Source organism: Rattus norvegicus, chromosome 5 (genome assembly GCF_036323735.1).
Source record: "Rattus norvegicus strain BN/NHsdMcwi chromosome 5, GRCr8, whole genome shotgun sequence".
Classification (NCBI taxonomy): domain Eukaryota; kingdom Metazoa; phylum Chordata; class Mammalia; order Rodentia; family Muridae; genus Rattus; species Rattus norvegicus.
In genome coordinates, this window is record NC_086023.1 from 106,906,204 (window position 1) to 106,918,198 (window position 11,995).

The 11,995-nt window shown below is 42.2% G+C and overlaps 1 pseudogene; it reads right to left on the bottom strand.

The window, feature by feature from the left end:
• Positions 1-10,313: 10,313 nt before the first annotated feature.
• On the bottom strand, positions 10,314-11,311 carry LOC134486950 (glyceraldehyde-3-phosphate dehydrogenase-like; annotated as a pseudogene).
• Positions 11,312-11,995: the final 684 nt, after the last annotated feature.

Consider the following 11,995-nt stretch of genomic DNA (forward strand, 5'->3'; position numbering starts at 1 on the left):
GGATTGAGAGTTCATCTTGGTGGATTTTTCCTTTGATGAATATGAAGTGTCCTTCCTTATCTTTTTTGATGACTTTTATTGGAAATTGATTTTATTTGATATTAGAATGGCTACTCCAGCTTGCTTCTTCTGACCATTTGCTTGGAAAGTTGTTTTCCAGCCTTTCACTCTGAGGTAGTGTCTGTCTTTGTCTCTGAGGTGTGTTTCCTGTAGGCAGCAGAATGCAGGGTCCTCGTTGCGTATCCAGTTTGTTAATCTATGTCTTTTTATTGGGGAGTTGAGGCCATTGATATTGAGAGATATTAAGGAATAGTGATTATTGCTTCCCGTTATATTCATATTTGGATGTGAGGTTATGTTTGTGTGCTTTCATTCTCTTTGTTTTGTTGCCAAGACGATTAGTTTCTTGCTTCTTCTAGGGTATAGCTTGCCTCCTTATGTTGGGCTTTACCATTTATTATCCTTTGTAGTGCTGGATTTGTAGAAAGATATTGTGTAAATTTGGTTTTGTCATGGAATATCTTGGTTTCTCCATCAATGTTAATTGAGAGTTTTGCTGGATACAGTAACCTGGGCTGGCATTTGTGTTCTCTTAGGGTCTGTATGACATCAGTCCAGGATCTTCTGGCCTTCATAGTTTCTGGCGAGAAGTCTGGTGTGATTCTGATAGGTCTGCCTTTATATGTTACTTGACCTTTTTCCCTTACTGCTTTTAATATTCTTTCTTTATTTTGTGCGTTTGGTGTTTTGACAATTATGTGACGGGAGGTGTTTCTTTTCTGGTCCAATCTATTTGGAGTTCTGTAGGCTTCTTGTATGTCTCTGGGTATCTCTTTTTTTAGGTTAGGGAAGTTTTCTTCTATGATTTTGTTGAAGATATTTACTGGTCCTTTGAGCTGGGAGTCTTCACTCTCTTCTATACCTATTATCCTTAGGTTTGATCTTCTCATTGAGTCCTGGATTTCCTGTATGTTTTGGACCAGTAGCTTTTTCCGCTTTACATTATCTTTGACAGTTGAGTCAATGATTTCTATGGAATCTTCTGCTCCTGAGATTCTCTCTTCCATCTCTTGTATTCTGTTGGTGAAGCTTGTATCTACAGCTCCTTGTCTCTTCTTTTGGTTTTCTATATCCAGGGTTGTTTCCATGTGTTCTTTCTTGATTGCTTCTATTTCCATTTTTAATTCCTTCAACTGTTTGATTGTGTTTTCCTGGAATTCTTTCAGGGATTTTTGCGATTCCTCTCTGTAGGCTTCTACTTGTTTATTAATGTTTTCCTGTGTTTCCCTAAGTGTGTTCAAGTCTTTCTTGAAGTCCTCCAGCATCATGATCAAATATGATTTTGAAACTAGATCTTGCTTTTCTGGTGTGTTTGGATATTCCATGTTTGTTTTGGTGGGAGAATTGGGCTCCGATGATGGCATGTAGTCTTGGTTTCTGTTGCTTGGGTTCCTGCGCTTGCCTCTCGCCATCAGATTATCTCTAGTGTTACTTTGTTCTGCTATTTCTGACAGTGGCTAGACTGTCCTATAAGCCTGTGTGTCAGGAGTGCTGTAGACCTGTTTTCCTCTCTTTCAGTCAGTTATGGGGACAGTGTGTTCTGCTTTCGGGCGTGTAGTTTTTCCTCTCTACAGGTCTTCAGCTGTTCCTGTGGGCCTGTGTCTTGAGTTCACCAGGCAGCTTTCTTGCAGCAGAAAATTTGGTCTTACCTGTGGTCCCGAGGCTCAGGTTCGCTCGTGGGGTGCTGCCCACGGGCTCTCTGCAGCGGCAGCAACCAGGAAGACCTGTGCCACCCCTTCCGGGAGCTTCAGTGCACCAGGGTTCCAGATGGCCTTTGGCGTTTTCCTGTGGTGTCCGAGATGTGTGCACAGAGAGCAGTCTCTTCTGGTTTCCCAGGCTTGTCTGCCTCTCTGAAGGTTTAGCTCTCCCTCCCACGGGATTTGGGTGCAGAGAACTGTTTATCCGGTCTGTTTCTTTCAGGTTCCGGCGGTGTCTCAGGCACAGGGGTCCTGCCGCTCCTGGGCCCTTCCCCACGGGAGCCTTATACAGTTTCCTCTTGGGCCAGGGATGTGGGCAGGGGTGAGCAGAGTTGGTGGTCTCTTCCGCTCTGCAGCCTCAGGAGTGCCCACCTGACCAGGCGGTTGGGTCTCTCTCTCACCGGGTCTGGGAGCAGAGAGCTGCTGCGGGCCGGGATCCGCGGGTGTGGGACTCCCGAATGCTCTTCTAGACGACCCAAATTCTGTTCCCAACACCCACAAGGTCAAGGTCTCACAACCGTAACTTCAAGATCTGATACTCTCTCCCAGACATGCATGCAGACAAAACATCAGTGCACATAAAATTAAAAAAAAAAACATTTAAGAAAAGAATACAGGTAGAGATACAGACTGGGAGGCATATTCTATTTCTCAGTTTGCCTCAATACGTAGCTTGCACTGATGTGAAATCTCAGAAATATACAGTTTATATAGGTATATTATAGGGTTTATGGGAGTGGGGTTCTACATGTAGCTGGAGGAAGCTTGTGAGCCTGAAGATGACTCACATTTTACCTCTTCCAAGATGTCATAGGAGATGGTACAAACTCAGTGGGATTGGACCTGTGAGGTGTGTGACTGAAGCTTTATTTTGAGCTCCTACGTTTTGTGTGACATTTCTAGCTTTCAAATGTTCCTCTATGCCCAGACATATTTTGAAAAAGACTTTTAGATTTTTTTTTAAGTTTCGAGTCTATGAGTACTTTGTGCTCATGTATGTTTATGTAGCATCTGCATGTCTAGTGCCTGAGGTCAGAAGAAGATGTCGAACCTCCTGGAGCTGGAGTTAATGACAGTTGTGAGCCACTATATGGGTTCTGGGAATCAAACTGGTCCTTTGCAAAAACAAGTGCTCTTAACTGCTAAGCATCTCTCCTGCACTCTATGACATTTTTTTTTGTATTAGCAAATGCAAGGATCTGGAACCTTACTACCTCAAGTACATCGAAGGACCATCATCACCAACAGTTGCAGAGGCCCTGTCACATGTGCAGAATCATAGGCATATCATATATCACATATATGCACATCTACTGCATCAGAGTCTGCACCATGGCACGATCCATGGGTAAGTCATGCCTTGGTGAAGTCCCCGAAGCTGATCTATAAGACAGCTAAGGGTGTGTTTCCCATCGCTGACCATAAGATGACACGCTGGAGTCACTTTTCTTGCTCTAGGTATGAGAAACCCATCCTATTTGCCCACTCCTTACCGTACATATCACAAAAATCACTGTGCAATACTTAAATGTTTGAAAATTTTTAAAAAATTAAAAAGAACAGCAGGCCAATTTCTAAGAATTTAGAGCAATCCTGGTCTACATAATCAGTTGAAGGCCAGCTAATGCTACATAGTGAGACCAAGTCACAAAAGCAAAACAAAAACCCCAGTCATTCTGCCTGTTTCCAGGTCTGTTTAAGGTAATGGTTCTCAGCCTGTGGGCTGAAGCTCTTTGGGAACAGTAAATGATTTTCACAGGGGTCACCTAAGACCATCAGAAAACACAGATGTTCACATTACGATTCATAACAGTAGCAAAATTACGGTTACAAAGTGGCAATGATTGGGGGTCACCACAACACAGGGAACTGTGTTAAAGGGTCACAGCATTAGGAAGGTTGAGAACCACTGGTTTCAAGAGTCTTCTAGGCTCTAGAACCAACTTATCTTCACTACAGTATAGAGTCTAAATATCTCATGGGAGCCCCATATTCTCATCACTGCCTTCATGGCTTCACCTCTCATGGCTCTTGACTTTTCTGTGTTTGCAGGTATTCACATACGGCACACACAGGAGATGTATGTACTTAATCTTATATTGGCTGAAGCCCTCTTTTCTGGACTTATCTGGCCCACTGATACCTTGCTAGATCTACTTGCTGATCTTCTGTTACTTGTCCCAGGGGTGGGACGGGTAATGGTCTTCCCAGCGTCTACGGTACATTTCTATTATCTTAGACCTGTTTGTTTTTTTCCAACAAGCCTGAGTGCCTTTAGGAGATGATTGGCAGCTAGTTAATGCGTGCACAGTGAGGTGCCAGATGAAATGGTCCTAGGCTGTTCTGCGATTTGATGAAATTATTTGGGGCTATTGATGTAGAGCCTAGTTCAAACCGTGGTTTCTCCCTCAAGTATCCCTTGACATCCAGCTTTTACTCCTATCAAAAAGGATTATGCATTAAGAGATACATCTAAACCTTCCAGTGGTCCAGTGATTAGTCATTTAGTCTGTTCTGTGGTGGAAAAGTCACTTGACTCAGTTGTAAAGAGACATTCATGGTTCACTTTATTACTAGGTATTGAGATGTTTTTCCAGCACACTGGTTTATTTAGACTAAACTGAGACTTTTAGACAAGGGTGAGTTCAGGGGTTAAACAACAGTTATAGAGACACTGAGGAAAAAGACAGTCTACATAACTCCAAGTCTTTCAGATTTAGAGAACTAAGGTTTTATTTACCTCCTTGTGCAACTAATTTTATGTAAATGTGTGGCACCTTTACAGCTTCCTTTTCTTAAAAATTGAATTTTTTAAATTTACATTTCAAACGTTATTCCCTTTCCCAGTTTCCTGGCCATAAGCCCTCTCTATCCCATCCCCTTCCCTCTTCTTCTATGAGGGTGTTCCCCCTCCTCAACCATCCCCCTTTTTCACCCTGACATTTCCCTACACTGGGGTGTCCAGCCTTAGCAGGACCAAGGGCTTGTCCTCCCTTTGGTGCCCAACAAGGCCATCCTCTGCTACATATGCAGCTGGAGCCCTGGGTCAATCCATGTATAGTCTTTGGGTAGTGGTTTAGTCCCTGGAAGCTCTGCTTGGTTGGTATTGTTGTTCTTATGGGGTTGCAAATCCCTTCAGCTCCTTCAGTCCTTTCTCTAACTCTTCCAACGGGGACCCTGTTCTCAGTTCAATGGTTTGCTGCTAGCATTCGCCTCTGAATTTGTCAGGCTCTGGCAGAGCCTCTCAGGAGACAGCTATATCAGGCTCCTGTCAGCATGCACTACTTGGTTTCATCAATATTGCCTACTTTTGATATATATATATATATATATATATATATATATATATATATATATATATGAGCTGTATACCCAGGTGGGGCAGGCTATGAATGGTCATTCCTTCAGTCTCTGCTTCAAACTTTGTCTCCATATCTCCTTCTATGAATATTTTTATTCCCTCTTTGCAGAAGGACTGAAGCATCTGCACTTTGGTCATCTTTCTTCTTGAACTTCATGTGGTCGGTGGATTGTATCTTGGGTAATTCGAGCTTCTGGGCTAATATCCACATATCAGTGAATGCATACCATGTGTGGGTTTTTTTGTGATTGATTTACCTCACTCAGGATGACATTTTCTAGTTCCAGCCATTTGCCTATTAATTTCATGAAGTCATTGTTTTTGATAGCTGAGTAGTACTCCATTGTGTAGATGTACCATAATTTCTGTATCCATTCCTCTATTGAGGGACATCTGGGTTTGTTACAGCTTCAGGTTATTATACATAAGGCTGCTATGAACATAGTGGAGCATGTGTTTTTTGTTATATCTTGGAGCATCATTTGGGCATATGCCCAGGAATGGTATAGCTGGGTCCTCAGGTAGTACATGTCCAATTTTCTGAGGAACCTCCAGACTGATTTCCAGAGTGGTTGTACCAGCTTGCAATACCACCAACAATAAAGAAATGTTCCTCTTTCTCCACATCCTCGCCAGCATCTACTGTCACCTGAGTTTTTTAATCTTAGCCATTCTGACTGATGTGAGGTGGAATCTCAGGGTTGTTTTGATTTGCATTTCCCTGATGACTAAGGATGTTGAACATTTCTTTTTTTTTTTAATTAACTTGAGTATTTCTTCTATACATTTCAAGTGTTATTCCCTTTCCCGGTTTCCGGGCAAACATCCCCCTCCCTCCTCCCCTTCCTTATGGGTGTTCCCCTCCCAACCCTCCCCCCATTGCCGCCCTCCCCCCATAGTCTATGAACATTTCTTTAGGTGCTTCTCAGCCATTTGATATTCCTCAGCTGAGAATTCTTTGTTTAGTTTTGTACCCCATTTTTAAATAGGGTCATTTGGTTCTCTGAAGGCTAACTTCTTGAGCTCTTTGTATATTTTTGATATTAGCCCTCTGTCAGATGTAGGATTGGTAAAGATCTTTTCCCAATCTGTTGATTGCCATTTTGTCCTAACGTCAGTGTCCCTTGCCTACCAGAAGCTTTGCAGTTTTATGAGGTCAGATTTGTCAATTCTTGATCTTAGAGCATAAGCCATTGGTGTTTTGTTCAGGAAAATTTCCCCAATGCCCATGTGATTGAGATTGTTCCCCACTTTTTCTTCTATTAGTTTGAGTGTATCTGGTTTGATGTGGAGGTCCTTGATCCACTTGGATTTAAGCTTTGTACAGGGTGATAAGAATACAGCTTCCTTTTAAACCACTGTATATCTTCACTATCCTTGCAGACCAATGACTCATGACTATGCAGTATTGTGGGGATACTGAAATCCCTAGGACAGGGACTCAGAGACAGTAGCAAGGTATTAGGCAAACTTTCTTCTGTTAAAACATGAGTTACTATTTTCTAAGAACAGAACTTCGACTTTCAGTCTATAAAACTACTCTGAAAATCAGTCTGGAGATTCCTCAGAAAATTGGACATAGTACTACCTGAGGACCCAGCTACACCATTCCTGGGTGTATACCCAAATAATACACAGATTTGGGTATTTTGGACTCTGACACTGAGTCTATTTAAGGTGTAAATCAATATTCCTAGTATGTTAACTGATGGATAGTTCTGGATAACATTAGAACACCCTGGAAAGTGATTACACATATGTATTACCAACTCTTATCCCATTGATAGGGATTTAAGTTGGGCTAGAAATCACAGGTGTCAGTCAGTTTCTAAATTATCCTCTTATAATCAAAATGAGAGCATGACTACCCTGCTCTCTATCCTCCAACAGGTGGTTTGTCTCAATTTACCCAACAATCCTCTTACCTTTCACACTGACTACAGAATACCTTTCCATTGGAACTTCATTCAGCACTCATTTTTCCATTGTATTCCCAAATGATACCATTAAAAGGATTGGTAAATATGTGACTGGCATCCAGAAACACCGTGCATGATTTTTACGTTAACTCTTGGGCTTGTGAAATGAATAAATCATTGTAAAATTAAGACTTTTGTATTTCTTTTATTTTTGAACTATAATCTCATTATTTCTCCATTTCCTTTCCTCCCTCCAAATCCTCCCATATACCCATTTGTGCTCTCTTTCAAATCCATAGTCTTTTCTCCATTAATTTTGTTATATACATATATATATATATGTATTTATTTCTGAATACATAAGTACAATCTTCTCTGTGTATTATTACGTGTATGCGTATTTTCAGGGCTGATCATTTGGTATTGATCATTTGTGTGCTCTTCCCTGGGAGAAGACTGTTGCTCCCACTCTCAACATTCCTCAGTTGCCTGTAGCTCCTTGTGTAGAGTTGAGGTCTCACAGACTTCCTTCCTTCATTTTGACATATCTACAGGTGTCCTTGTTCAGCTCAGTCTAGGCAGTCACATGGTCAGACTGCATGGGTATCCCTCATGACATTACTAGGAGACATGATATCACAGCCAACACCCTCATCCTCTGCCTCTTACAATCCTTTGACACCCTCTTTCACAACGTTCCCTGAGACTTAAGTTCAGGAGTTCTTTTATAAATGTATCCACTGGGACTTAGTGTCTCCACAACTCTGCATTTTGATTGGTCATGTTTTTTTCTGTTAGTCTCTCATTTGTTGAAAAGAGATGCTTCTTTGATGAGAGGTGAGGACTACACTTCATCTGTGGATATAAGAAAAATATTTAGAGTGCAGTTAGGAATTGTGTTGGTTTAGTAAAGTGGCAGTTATGTAGGATTTCCTCCAAGATCCATGACTTTACTAGGTCTGTGTAGTTGGCTAGGTTTTCAGTACCAGGTATGATTTCCTTCTTGTATGGGTCTTAAGTCCAATTAGAGAGCTGTTGTTTACCACAAAGGAATGCGTGCTACTATTGCAACATTGTAACTTAGGGTTACAGTGCCACGATGATTGTTGCTGTGTTAATAGCTGTCATCCCTGTGTAGGACTGTTGGTTGCTTCCCTCCTTGGGAACTTTGCATTGTACCTTCTGGTACCTTCAAAGCTAACCCTCATTGAGGAGGCATCCAGGTCATATCTAGCTCAGGGGCTTCTTTGTCCAAAGTGTGTGGTGTCTTCAGCAATAAGGACTTAGCTTCCACCTCTGGGGAGTAACTAAGGGCAACAGAGCTAAATTATATTATATTTTTATTTCTTAAATATTCTCCCCTTTCTTAAAAATCTATGAATTCTCTCTTGATAGTTTTCATATCTTCCTGACAGTTATTTTCCTAATTCATAAGTTTTATCCCTCTCTATTTCTGTAACTTGGGGCTGCATAAATGGTTCTTTAAGATTGAAATATTCTACTGGAGAAGGAGGGAAGCTCATTAACTGCCCAAGGAACTTATTTATTAGACCCAGGAAATTCATGGAGTTTAGAAGGTTCTCCAGGATCTCCGTGAGGTTACTGAAGTAGTAAGCAATTGTTCAGGTGGAAGAGTCTTGGTGGTGGTTTATATGCCTGCAAATTGTGCAGAGCCCAGTGATACAGCTTTTGTGGGCTTCTCACAGACTCTAGCATGCGAAGTTTTCCAGTGATGGAACCATCTAAGACTCACCCCTGCTAAGTAAATCCTAACATAAGTTTTTTTAAAGACCCTCAATAAGATCCCTGGCTCTCTAAGCTAGGCTTGTCTACAGTTATGACTTTGGTCTGTCATTCATGACCTGGGATGAGTAGGCATTTGCTCAATTTTATCCCAGAAAAAGTAATATGTAACACTTGAGTACCATCATCTGCATATGTTAATCTCTATGTTCTCCTTAGGTTGTCTCATCTAAACCAGTGACTGCAAGCATATCTATGATTCCAAATCCATAGCTATTCTGTACAATATATTGGCCCCAGATTCTCAACTACATCTAGGTATTTGACTTACAGCTTTATACAGAGACATTAGTCACCTTTTGTTGGCCCATTATTGTCTTTTTTGTTTTACCCTTGTCCATACAGATTAGTCATACACATCACTATGTGTCTTTCTTCCTCAAGCGATAGCTGATTATCTAGTCTACAATGAACCTATCAGGTTCCCTTGCCTGGGAATCAGTCCTATCATTCACTGTTAGAACTGAAATGGATCATAAGGCTTGGGATCTCTCCATGACAATTAATAGAGAAAGAATATGGATAAAGGAGAAGACATGAAAAGAGAAGCAAAAGATCAATAGAAGTAGAAATAGACTAAAAGACACAAGTAAAGGACTAAAAGCTTAATAATATGTTAAGATTTTAAAGAGTGCAACACAGGAAAGATCTGAGCCCAGACATATATTTGATTTCATATTCTCTCTCGCATAGAGAGAAGGAGGGAAGGAGGAAGGGAGGGAAGAAGGAAAAGAGAGAGAGAAAGGGAGGGGGAGGGAGGGGGAGGGAGGGGGAGGGAGGGAGGGATAGAGAGAGGGAGTTTTTCTGTGCCAACAAGACTCTACTCCATTGCTTTTGAGAAATAAGATTAATTGTTCATTTTACAAATATAATTTGACAGCTTACTTTATGTCAGAAACTTTACTGGGTATGAAGGACATTTTGTTGAATAAGATTCTGTTCTCTGCATCACAGGTTTACATCTGAGTGATTTTCACAGTAGATTGTTATTGACTGGCATATGTATTTGGGTGAGTTTGCTTTGTGTAATTCATTGATCTGTGATTGCTGCAGAACATAATCCTTGTTATATGACAACCAAAGTGTAGCTTCCTCACCGTGCCAAACCCCTTTTCAGAAAGACCAGACATGACAAGTTGTAAGGTAGCATATCGGATTTTAACAACAGAATCCCCTCAGCAGCCATTTATCTCCTCTGTGCCTTACTGTGTATGCTTTGGCCTTTGCCTTAAATGCCTTCCTTTCTTTTTTTGGGGGGGGGTGTGATAGTGCAGCAAACTTTATTGATGGTATTCAAGAGAACAGGGAGGGTTCCCTAGGCCCCTCCTGTTACTGTGGGGGATTTGAGATGGAAATTGTGAGGGAGATGCTCAGTGTTGGGGGCTGAGTTGGGATGGAGACTCCCCAGCAACTGAGGGCCTCTCTCTTTCTCTCAGTATCCTGGCAGGGCTGGGGTGGGTGGTCCAGGGTTTCTTACTCCTTGGAGGCCATGTAGGCCATGAGGTTCACCACCATGTTGCTGTAGCCATATTCATTGTCATGCCAAGAAATGAGCTTTACAAAGTTGTCATTGAGAGCAATGCCAGCCCCAGTATCAAAGGTGGAAGAGTAGGAGTTTCTTTTGAAGTCACAGGAGATGACATGGTCCTCAGTGTAGCCCAGGATGCCCTTTAGTGGGTCCTTAGTTGCCTGCTTTTCCACATTTTGGTGTCATTATACTTGGCAGTTTCTCCGGGCAGCATTTATGTCAGATCCACAACAGATACATTGGGGGTAGGAACACAGAAGGCCATGCCAGTGAGCTTCTGGTTCAGCTCTGGGATGACCTTGCCCACAGCCTTGGCAGCACCAGTGGATGCAGGGATGATGTTCCAGGCTGCCTCATGGCCATCAAACCATACCTTTTCAGAGGGGCCATCCACAATCTTCTGAGTGGCAATGATGGCATGGACTGTGGTCATGAGCCCTTCCACGATGCCAAAGTTGTCATGGATGACCTTGGCCAGGGGGACTAAACAGTTAGTGGTGCAGGATGCATTGATGACAGTCTTGAGGGAGTTGTCATATTTCTCATGGTTCACACCCATCACAAACATGGGGCATTGACCAAAAGGACTGAGATGATGATCCTTTTGCCCCCACCCTTCAAGTGAGCCCCAGCCTTCTCCATGGTGGTGAAGACATGAGTAGACTCCACGACATACTCAGCACCAGCATCACCCCATTTGATGTTAGCGGGATCTCACTTCTGGAAGATGGCGATGGGCTTCCCGTTGATGGCAAGTTTCCCATTCTCAGTCTTGACTGCCATTGAATTTGCCATGGGTAGAGTCATACTGGAACATGTAGACCATGTAGTTGAGGTCATTGAAGGAGTCGTTGGTGGCAACAATCTCCACTTTGTCAGATGCAGAGAAGGCAGCCCTGGTAACCAGGCAACCAATATGGCCAAATCCATTTCTCACCGACATTCACTGTCTGGTCTACAGGACAAGGTTTGCACTACACGAGATGTGGCTGTCTCTGGAAGAGGGAGGAACTAGCCTCCTCTTTTACTCTTTAGATTCTTGAAACCTATTGCCTGCAGTGTTTCAGCCAGCTCCTATCAGACCCATTGGCTGAGAATACGTGTGTAGGTTTTTCCGATGCATTGCCAACAGACCCTTTCCTAAGATGCATTGTGATGTGAACACTTCTCTCCTAAACCTGCCTGCTAGCTCCCTATTGCCCCAAAGTCCACAATCCTTATACAAAATAAAACCCCAAAAAGACAACCCCCCCCCCAAAAAAAACTCAACAACAACAAAAATCCCCAAAAAACAATAAACAAAAAAACCCAAAAAACAAAAAAACTTACCATGGCCTGATCAACTGTAGTCTCCACTGGTTCGTATCTCAGTAACTTCCAACCACATTAAAAGCATAGCATCTTATGAGATTATTTCCTAACTACACACTTCTTTTTTCTTATAAAGCCTTTCTCTGAGTTTCTGTTTTGTAAGCTGTGAGGTTGTATGTGCATGCACATGTATGCACAGGCATTGTGGCTGGGTGTGGTGCCCATTTGAACCCTGTAAAAACTCGCAAGTACAACCTCCTAGAGAAATAGGCTGAACGACAAAAGTAAAGGGCTAAGAGCTCAGCATGTGTCCAGA